This window comes from Furipterus horrens, unplaced genomic scaffold, assembly GCF_987537825.1.
Source record: "Furipterus horrens unplaced genomic scaffold, mFurHor1.1.pri manual_scaffold_3, whole genome shotgun sequence".
Classification (NCBI taxonomy): domain Eukaryota; kingdom Metazoa; phylum Chordata; class Mammalia; order Chiroptera; family Furipteridae; genus Furipterus; species Furipterus horrens.
In genome coordinates, this window is record NW_028327173.1 from 147870123 (window position 1) to 147881262 (window position 11140).

The window sequence follows — 11140 nt, forward strand, 5'->3', positions numbered from 1 at the left end:
GCCAAACCAGCCAGGGTCACTAAATCTATATAACTGTTAAATAAACAATTCTTTTTCTTTTCACTGAACTCTGGTATTGAGAGTTATAATTCTGGCGGTAGGCAATCAGACCCCTAACTAAAGAGCCCATGGGTTTGTTTTCAATTGGAGCAGCCCAGGGGTTCTGTAACACACCCTCCATGGAGTGTCAGCTGTACAAGGGCAGGGTACTGGTGCTCCATTGTGGTCTGTAGCATGGGCTCTGGAGTTTCTTAGGTGGTGCACACCATGGTCAGCTCCCACCTGTGTTTTGCGTGGGTCCACCCTGCCTGAGCGGTAAAGCAATCTGAGATGGTTGGTACTTGTGCTGGGCTTGGAGATTCCCGGGTAAAGCCAAATTGTGAATCTAAGCTGGTTGCTACTAGTTCCAGGTCTGGGGCCACTTAGCAAGAGGTATGGTGGACTGAGGGCATAAGGAGACTGGCCGATCCTTGTTTGAGAGGAGTTAGGAAGTTGTGGAGCATGAGGCAAGACCAGCCATTCACATGGAAATGCAGTTTGGGTGGGCCCATAAATTGGGTGGGACAGAGTCTCTGGGGATTTCTAGGGTGGGGCAAACAGTGTTAGCTAGTTGATGGAGTCTCAGATATGGCATCTGCCTGCCAGGTCTCTGGCTCTCTGGGGGGAGGATTCAGAAAAGGAATATGGCCTTCAGCTGGGGGAGAAAGCTGTCCCCCAGGTCTCGCCTTGATGGCAGATACTTCAGTCTCTCCCTGTATGCCATTGGTGCCTTTCAAGCTGCTACCCTGGTGCTGGAGCTCAGAGGGAGTGAGTCTGAGTAAGTCCGTGTGGGTTTTGTTTTTTGTTTTATGTTTTTTTGTGGTATATTTTATTGATTATGCTATTACATTGTCTCAATTTTTCCCCTTTGCTCATATTCGTTTTTTAAATAAAACATTGTAAACATAGTTGACACTTTCTATTTAACCTTTTGTACCCCATTTCCCCTCTCTCCCCACTCCCATGGGTAACTACTATCCTGAATTTATTATTAATAACACCCTTCCATGTTTTGTACATATATATCCATAAAAATTACACTACACATATCTATCTTCACTTGTTCTTTTCAGTGAACATTATGGTGTTGAGATTTATCCATGTTATTATGTATATCTTTAATTAATTAGTTTTTTATTTTTATTATTTTTAAATTTGGTGCGGGTGGCTTAATGTTCACAAATCAGATTAATCATAATCTTTGGTTCATGACATATCAGATGTCTGTCAGTGACTTCTTTTTATTGTTTACTTGTAATGTTGCATTAAGCACTTGCAAACTCATTATGAAAAACAAAATCTAGGTCCTGAACAATAAGGTTTGTTTGATGAAGGAGACCTCAAATAAATAATCACAGTATAGTGTGACAAGGCTAACAAAAGAGATGTGTAAAAAGTACATACATAGGAAGCTGAGAGGAGGCATCAGTAACTGCCAACGGAATTCAGAGAAGACTTTTCAGAGGAGGTGATATTTGAGCCAGTTCATGAGAAGTGTCTTTTTGCCAGTGGTTTGCCACCCAAGAAACAAATGGGAAATGAGAAGAACCATATCAACATCAAAGTCATTAGAGAGGTAAATCTAGATAGGCCCACCACTACCTGAATTTCAAATGTGAATTTAAGAAGGAAACCATTGCTGGTATGGGAGGTGCCCGGATCTAGAAAATGAAGACTGAGCATGAACATGACATCAATATTTCCCTGATGAAATTTGAGGAATTAAGTGCCCCAGATCACAGGCTCATCACAGAAAACGTGATTATAGGAACATTTCAGGCTGACATTGCTGATGTGATTATTGCAGCTGATAATGGTGACTTTCAAACTAGTATCTCAAGAAATAGGCAGGCTGGTAAGTTCAGATAACAGTCTGTATTTTTCTTATAATGTCTTTTTCAGGTTCTATGTCAGGGTAATGTTCACCTCATGAAATGATTTGGGAGTTTCTTCTTTGTTTTATGAAAGGGTTTGTATTATTATTTTTAAGGCTTTATTTGGTAGATATATATACTGAAATATTTACAGAGGAAACTATATGATGTCAAGGATTTGTTTTAAAATACTTCATGAAAAAAAGAAGAAATGAAACAAGAATGATGAAATTATCATGCTGATAATTCTGCAAGTGTGGTTATGGATACCTGGGGTTATTTTATTTTTTGTACTTTGAAGTAAGTTAGAAATTTTTTGTCAGAAAAACATTTTTAAAAGGGAGAAAAGTCTGTCTAATATGTTTGAGCACACTCTAGTTGTAATCAGTCCTGATCTTAGAAACTCAGTCTTCACTCAATCCACAATGGTGAAACCAATCCACCCTTGCCTGAAGGAAAAGACATAGGATTGCCAACTTGATTGGTGGATATGGAGATAATCTAGGGCATCAAATAGTGTTGTTTCAGTGGGACATGCTTACAGATGGCTTTCTATGCCTTGACCCATGGCATATTCGAGTTTGACTCAGGCAGCTTGTCCCTATTCCAACCAGAAATGCTACTGGATCTGGGTTTTAGCCAATTTTCTTACTATACATATTAGCTTCAACAATTCTGTATTTTCTCTTCCAGCTGTGGGGTGACTCAGTGGAATCCATTTTGTTAATACCATCAATCAGTTGTTTCATGCCTCATATGTAAGGGAGAAGACCAAGCTGGAGCATTGAAGGTGTGCCCAAATGCACACACACTGACCTTTGGAAAAGTCTGGGAGTCTTACAAGTTCAAAGCATTTCAGGTTTTCTCTGTCTAACCATAAGGTGACTACTAAGATAACTTTGAAGAAATGTCACACAGTCACTAAGGTTGTTTACATGTCTTGGTTATTGTGAATAACACTGCAACGGACATGGGAATGCAGGTATCTTTTAGAGCCTGTTTTCATTTTCTTCAGATCATATGCAGTTCTATTTTTCATTTTTTTGAGAAACTACCGTACTGTTTTCCATAGTGGTTGCATCAATTTACATTTCCACCAACAGCATACCTCCCCAACACTTGTTATCACTTGTCTTTTTGATAATAGCCATTCTGAGAAGTGTGAGGTAATATTGCTGTGGTTCCAATTTGTATTTTCTTGATAATTAGTGACACTGAACATCTTTTCATGTACCTATTGGCCATTTGTATGACTTCTTTGGGAAAATGTCTATTCAGTTCCTTTGCATATTGTTCAATCATATTCTTTTTTTGCTACTGAGTTGTATTTTTTGTATCCTCTTTATGATAACTTTTTAAACTCAAGATCACAAAGATTTTCTCTTGTGTTTTCTTCCAGAAATTATATTTTAGGTTTTAGGGGTTTAAGTCTGTGATCAATTTTGAGTTGCTTTATCTGTTACAAGGCAAGGGTCAAGGCTCATATTTTACATATGGATGTCCAATTGTTCCCACAGCCAGTTCCCACAACCAATTCTTCCATTGAATCACCTTGGAACCTTGGCTAACAATGAATTAATCAAGTATACGTGAGTCTATATATCTGGCTTTATTTTTTTTTCCATTGATATAATCTCTCTTTATATAATCACCACACAGTCTTGATTATTATAGCTTTAGAATAAGCCTTAAAATTAAATAGTATGAGTCCTCCAACTATGTTCACTTTCAAAATTGTTTTGGTTATTCTAGACCCTTTGTTTTTTAAAAAAAGATTTTGGAATCAGCCTACCCATTTCTATCCAGAAAGACTCCTGGGATTTTCATTGGGTTTGTATTGAATCTATAGATAAATTTGTGAAGAATTAAAAGCTTAACAATATTGGTTCTTCCATATATAAACAAGTAGGTCTCTTCATTTATTTAAGTCTTCTTTAATTTATCCCATCAATTGTAGTTTCAACATAAGAATCTTGCACAGATTTATCCCTAAGTATATCATGGTTTTTTTGCTTTTGTAAATGGTATTTTTAACATTTTAATTTCCAATTGTTTACTGCTATTCTGCATAGAAATATGCTTGATTTTTTATATGAATCTTGTGTCCTACAACATTATAATATACACATAGTTCTAGTAGCATTTTTGTAGATTCTTTGGGATTTTCTACGTAGATTTCTACATGTTATCTTTGAATAAAGACATATCACAGGGAGATAGGAAGCAACTAAAGAGGAACCCCACTGACCAAATCTGAGACAATGTGAGCATCAAAATAAATAATGATAGTAAAGGATTATTATTTATAATATACGAATTCACAAGCTGATATACATAGATATGTAGATAAATGAGTGAGTGAGTGAATGGCAGAGAAGGGAAAGCTTTCCTTTAAGTTAAACATAAATTAATAACAAAAGAATGATAGAATTGGAAAAGTATCATTTGAAAACCATCTTAATGATTCAGACAGGAGTCATTGGTGTATAAGACTAAAACTAGTGAGTGAAAGTTTGAAGAGTAAAATGATATTTGCACAGTCTCAAAGTATCTCCCCACAAAATACTTATTTTTTTAAAAAACTAATTTATTTATTTGTTTGTTTGTTTATTTATTTTTAGAGAGAGGGGAAAGGAGAAAGAGAGGGAGAGAAACATCACTGTGTGGTTGCCTTTCACTTGCACCCCCAACTGAGGACCTGATGTGCAACCTAGTCATGTGCACTGACTGGGAATCAAATCAGCGACACTTGGCTCTCAGGCCGACGCTCAATCCACTGAGCCACAGCCACAAAATACTTATTAACCATAAAAGGTAAAACAGTAACTTCATAGTGGAGAAAAGTGATCAAAGCTAACAAAGTTAACATCACTAGTAATGATATTAATTGACAGCAAGTGCTTTCTGCTATGATGTATTAAAAATAACTCAGCATCACTTCTGTGGAAGGACAGCCAAATTAGCATAACCCAAATCTAGTTGTGAGGGAATATCAGAGAAACTCAAATTGGGAAACATTAACTCACAAATTAATTGTTTCCAGAAAGGTGGCGTAAACAAATATTTCCCTATTCCTCCTACTGATTACAATTAAAATGCCTAAATCCTACTTATACAACAAACTTTAAGACTCTAAGAGGTGGAGGGAAGACTAACCAGGTTTCTTGGGTTTTCTTTTTGGCTGACGTAGGTATGAGACTTGGATCTGAAGAAGTTGGCAACCCTGAAACAAATGGTTACAGACAAAAAAGCCCCAAGAAACGCCTATTTCTTTAGCCAAAGGACCGGGAAAAGGGCGCCTAGCAAGACAGAAAATTTTTACACAACAACCACTTTACTCCAGCCAAATTCCACAGAAAAAAAACTGTAGCCCAGAACCCATCCATGCCAACAAAGGCTGAATAGGGAGCTGAGACTTCTACTCCTGCAGCCCTTAACAAGGTTCCCCAACACCCCTGCCAGGGTGGAATCAGAGAAAGCCAATTAGGGAACCAGGACTTTCATCCCCACTTGGGGATAACAAGGACACCTGCCCCATAGCATTAATGTGGCAATCTGGAATTGTGACTCCCAATCAGCCATAATGAGAAGCACCCTCATTCAGATATCAATGGAAACCAAATGAGAAATCTGGATTTCTACCTCCATTTAGCAGTAACAAGATGGCACACCCCCAACTTCTCCTGCTGGAATGGTGTAAGAGAAAGCCAACTAAAATAGGTTTCAGTAAGATTCACATTAAATTTAAACACATAACATAAAAATGTCAGATTTCAGTGGAGAATTACCAAGAACCAAGATCTCAACTTGAGTGAAAAAAGGACAATCAATAGAAGAGAACACTGAGATGACAGAGATGATACATTACCTATTCAAGAAAATCAATTTGAATGATAATGAATTTCTTATTGAAACCACAGGGGGTTAAGGGGTGGAGTGAAAAAAATGAAAGGATTAAGAAGTCCAGATTGATGGTTATAAAATAGTCACGAGGATGTAAAGTACAGCACAGGGAATATAGTCAGTAGTATTGTTGGGACTGCAGACTGGTGCAGCCACTGTGGAAACCAGTATGGAATTTCCTCAAAAAACTTAAAAATGGAACTGCCTTTTGATCCAGCCATTCCACTGCTAGGATTATACCTGAAGAATCCTGAAACACCAATTCAAATGAACCTATGCACCCCTATATTCATAGAAGCACTATTTACAATAGCCAAGTGCTGGAAACAGCCTAAGTGCCCATCTGTAGATGAGTGGATCAAAAAACTGTGGTACATTTACACAATGGAATACTATAAAGCAGAAAGAAAGAAAAACTCCTACCATTTGTGACAACATGGATGGAACTGGAGAGTATTTGCTTAGCGAAATAACCCAGGCAACTTAAGACAAATACCATATGACATCACCTAATACAGGAAACTAATGGGCAATACAAAGAAACGAGCAAAACAACCAGAGGTATGTAACCAAGGAGCAGATTAACTGTGACAAGGGGGGAGAGGGGAGGGAGAGAAGGAGGTAAGAAGAGGAATGGTTTAGTCAAGGAATTAGTATAAGTAACCCATGGACATGGACAATGGGGTGGGTATTGACTATGGTAGAAGGGGTGGATGGGGCGGGGTGGGGAGCAATGAGGGGAAAAGTGGGACAACTGTAATAGAAAAACAAATTAAAAAATGAAAAACAATAGTATTGTAATACAGTATTCTCTCAGTTATCATGGGTATTATGTTCTAGACCCCCCCTGCAAAGTAGGAGCCTTACATTTATTCTACACTCTTAAACCTATATAACAACATACATATACAGTACCACAAAATCCTGTGATATAGCAAAAAATCCGCGATAAACACTTAAATATAATATTTTTAAAAATCCTGCGATACAGTGAGGCAATGATAAGTGAACCGCAATATGGAGAGTGACTACTTAACTATGTATGGTGCCAGGTGGGTACTTGAAATATTGGGGGTATCACTTTGTAAAGTACATGATTACCTGTCCACTATGCTGTACACCTGAAACTAATACAAAATAATATTAAATGTAAACTGTAATTGAAAAAAGAAATAATCATGGCCCTGGCTGGTGTGGCTCAGTGGATTGAGCCCCAGTCTATGAACCAAAAGGTTGCTGGTTTGATTCCTAGTCAGGGCACATGCCTGGGTTGTGGGCCGGGTCTCCAGTTGAGGGCACATGAGAGGCAACCACGCATTGATGTATCTCTCACTCTCTTCCTCCCTCCCTTCCCCTCTTTCTATAAATAAATAAATATTTTATTTTAAAATCATGCCATGGAGGCCTGAAAGAAGTGGCACAATATTTTTCCAGATGAAAGAAAAGGATTGACAATTTTGAATCCCATACCTGATGAAAATTCCTTCAGGGATGAAGAGGGAATCAAGACATTGTCCCATGAAGAAAAACCGAAGAGAATTTGTAATCATCAGATCTATCCTAAAACATGACTAAAGGAGTTCTCTAAAAGAAAGAAAATTATAAAAGAAGGAGCCTTGGAACATCAGGAAAGAAAAAAGAAGATGATGAGTAAATATATAGGTAAAGCCCTGACCAGTGTGGCTCAGTTGGTTGAGCATCATCCCACAAGGTGAAATGTTAGGGCACATGCCTGGGTTGTGGTTTTGGTCCCCGGTTGGGGTGCATGTGAGAGGCAAGCAATCAATGTTTCTCTCTCACATTGATGTCTCTCTCCCATCTTTCTCCCTCTTTTTGCTTCTCTCTAAATAAATAAAATTTTTAAAATCTATAGATAAATACAATAGGCTTTCTTTCACCTCTTGATTTTGTTTGACTGTTTGTTATATTTGTCATACATATTCCTCTTGATTATGTTTGACAGTTGAAGAAAAATTATATCACCACTGTGAGCTGAATGTTTGTGCTCCTGTCCCCAGACCCAATTCAGTATGTTGAAAACTTAACAACCAAGGTGATGGTATTAGTATGTAGGGCCTTAAGAAACTGATTTAGCTCATGAGGGTGGAGCCTTCATAAATGGGAGAAAAGCTCTGTAGCCTTTGCACTATGTGAGGACACAGTGAGAAGTTGGCATTCTGCAAACCAAAAGAAAGTCTTCACCAGAACTCAACCATGCTGGCACCCTGATATTGGACTTCCGGCCACCAGAAGGGTGAAAAAAGAAGTTTTGTTCTTTATAAGCCATGCAACCTGTAGTATTTTGTTATAGCAGCTCAAACGGACTAAGATAATCACTATCTAATGTTCTAAATACATGTAGAGGTAATATTTTAAAAAAACAAGAGTGCTAGAAGTTCAAGAAGTACAATAATGCAAGTAAAGGAATGAAAGGCATTCAGCCTTGAAAGAAAGAAAACTGTTCCATTTACAGGTGACATGATTGTCTACATAGAAACCAAAAAATCTACAAAAAAAAAAAAAAATCTAAAAACATGTGTGAGGCCCGCAAGATCTCAGGATACAAGATAACCATACAAAAATCAATTGCATTTTTATATAAAATAATATACCATTTAAATCACTCAAAAAATACTTAGGTAGAAATCTATCATTTTGTCCTACAAAGGACAAAAGTATTTTTGATGAAGTACAATATATATATATGTGTGTGTGTGTGTGTGTGTGTGTGTGTATTTTGTTGTTGTTGTTGTTACCTGTGCTTTGGTATGATGTCTAGGCAATCATTGTCTAATCCATGGTCACAAAGACCAACTGAACTACAAAAGCAAATCAATGGAATTGTTGTACGTGGGAATTAGGTTCTCCCACATGATCAGGAAAGCATTACAAGGACACATGCTTGGGAGATTGTTAGGTGGCAAGACAGTTTCTTCATGTGGAAATAGAAGCTGCCCCCCTGGGTTTCCAGTGTCCCACCTCCGTCTATCTCATCACAGAAAAAGGAAGACCAAAGCTAAGCCAGTGTCCAGAGTTTCTGCTTTATATTAAAGCTTAGAGCTTAGGAGCTTGCAGGCATCCATCCAGGTAGCATAGCTTATTTCTAGCTACTCCAGTGAGGAGTCCACATGGCTGCTAGCCACGAGGCTGCCAAGGCCACATCGCCATGGCAAGAGAATGAACATGAGCACATGGGGTGAGCACATGACCAGGTGAGCAAGAGGGAGAGCTTCTTTGTTCACCTGGGATTATATTAGCTTGGGTTTGGAACGGACTGGTACTTCCTCAAAATAATCACTCAACTTCCCAAACTTCCCACATGAGCTTTGATAGGTCAACCCCCTAGTTAGACTAACAGGTCTCTAGGGTCCGGCACCTTCTCCTGCACCCTTCCAACAATCTGGTACAGGAGTAGGGGGAGGGAAGAGAGTTAATCCCCTTGGCAAAGCAATGATGTGTTCCCCTGGAGTGTGAAGGTGTAGCTTCCTGGCTGAGCAAGCAGGCTTACATTATCCAGTTTATTAAGCCCAATATCTAAGTCCCTTTTGCTCCCCTTCTCAGTATCTAGGTAAAAATGGACAGCAAAGGAAGCAAGCAGCCTTTTCAACAAATGGTGCTGGACATCCAAAGGCGGAAAAATGAACCTTGACCTCAGTTTCACACCACAAGAAGAATTAACGCAAAGAGGATCATGGAATTAAATAAATGTAAATTGTAAAATCATAAACTTGTAAGAAAAAAATCTTTGGGATATAGAACTAGGTAAAGAGTTTTAAAACTGAAACCAAAGGCAATGCCCATAAACATAAACTGATAAATTTTACTTCATCAAAATGAAAAACTTTTGCTCTTCAAAAAACCTGTTAAGAGGATGAAAAGACAGCTACAAACTAGAAGAAAATATCTGCAAAGCACCTATATGACAAAAAGCAAGTTTCTAGAATACATAAAGAAATTCTTAAAACTCAACTTCCCTTTGCCTATTCTTTTTTTTAAACTTCACCTGAGGATGTTTTTTATTGATTTTAGAGAGAGAAGAAAGGGGGGGGGCATTGATGTAAGAGAGAAACATCGTACATGCCCCAGTGTGGGATTGAACCGCATACTTTTTGTTGCAGAGCGGGGTCCCCAAGGAGATAGGAGGGGCTTTGACCATAGAGCGGTGATGAAAAGCTTGTGGGGTCTGCATAAAATTCTACAAGTCCTGCAATTAGTCACCTGCCCACTGCATCACAGGCTGCAGTCAGGGATTTAAAAATAAGGTGGCAGCCATTTGCAGCTAGAGAACCATGTGGCTTTGAAAGGGAAGGGAGAACCATGTAGTTTTGAAAGGAGAAGGCCACGTGATTTGCAGTGTGGCTGGGAACTCCACTTGGTTCTGCACTAAGAGATGTAGAACTCTGTGACACAGGCACAACCTCCCCAATCTGGCTCGATTGATTGGGACCTGCGGGTAAAACTGAACTGTGTCTGGGAAGTAGGGAAATGGTACTTCTGACTTTTCTAAAACTAGTCTGGTTTAGCAGGGGGAGGCAGAACTATGTGCTTGTGGGTGTTTTAAAGAAAGTAAGACTTAACGGGAGAAACCCACCATTAATCTACATCTGTATAACCTTTAAATAAACAATTCCTTTTCTTTTCACCAAACTCTGGTATTAAGAGTTATGCTTTTGGTGGCGGGCTATAGAGCCCCTCATAAATGAACAGCCTGTGGGTTATGTTTCATTTTGGTGTATGGGACGATGCTCAACCAACTGAGCTACTTGGCCAGGGCCTTTTGCCTACTCTTATCCATGAAAGTGAGATGGGTAGCCAGCAGTTTTATTGGAGCCACTTGTGAAAATTCAGCTAAGGTTCTCACTCTTGCCACCTCTGCTCTAACTAGCACAATCTGATCTGGAAATATGGCCTCAATAAGTGCCATCAGTGTTTGCATCAGTATGCAAATGTTATGGGTTTCATTATGTTAGACTAAGTGATCTTCTTGGAATGGATCATGGCAGACCTCCAGCAGACAAAAGAATCAATGCTAGCCAGCTCTTTGAACATTAAACAACAACAAACTCAACAGTAAAAAGAAAATAATCCAAATAGGAAACAGTCCATGGACAAAAGACATGAAGAGACATTTCAACAAAGTTAAACGGATGGCAAATAAAGAACATGAAAGGATATTCAACATCATTAGCCATTAGGGAAATGCAAAATAAAATCACAATGAGATACCAATTCACCCTACTCGCACTGCTAAAATAAAAAATATAGACAGTGCCAAGTGTCACTGAGCATTTGGAGAAACTAGATTACTCATACATTGCTCTTGG

General features: G+C 38.6%; 1 pseudogene; it reads left to right on the forward strand.

Annotated features, from left to right (window-relative positions):
* Positions 1-10620: 10620 nt before the first annotated feature.
* On the forward strand, positions 10621-10791 carry LOC150016311 (small ribosomal subunit protein uS14 pseudogene; annotated as a pseudogene).
* The last annotated feature ends 349 nt before the right edge of the window (positions 10792-11140 follow it).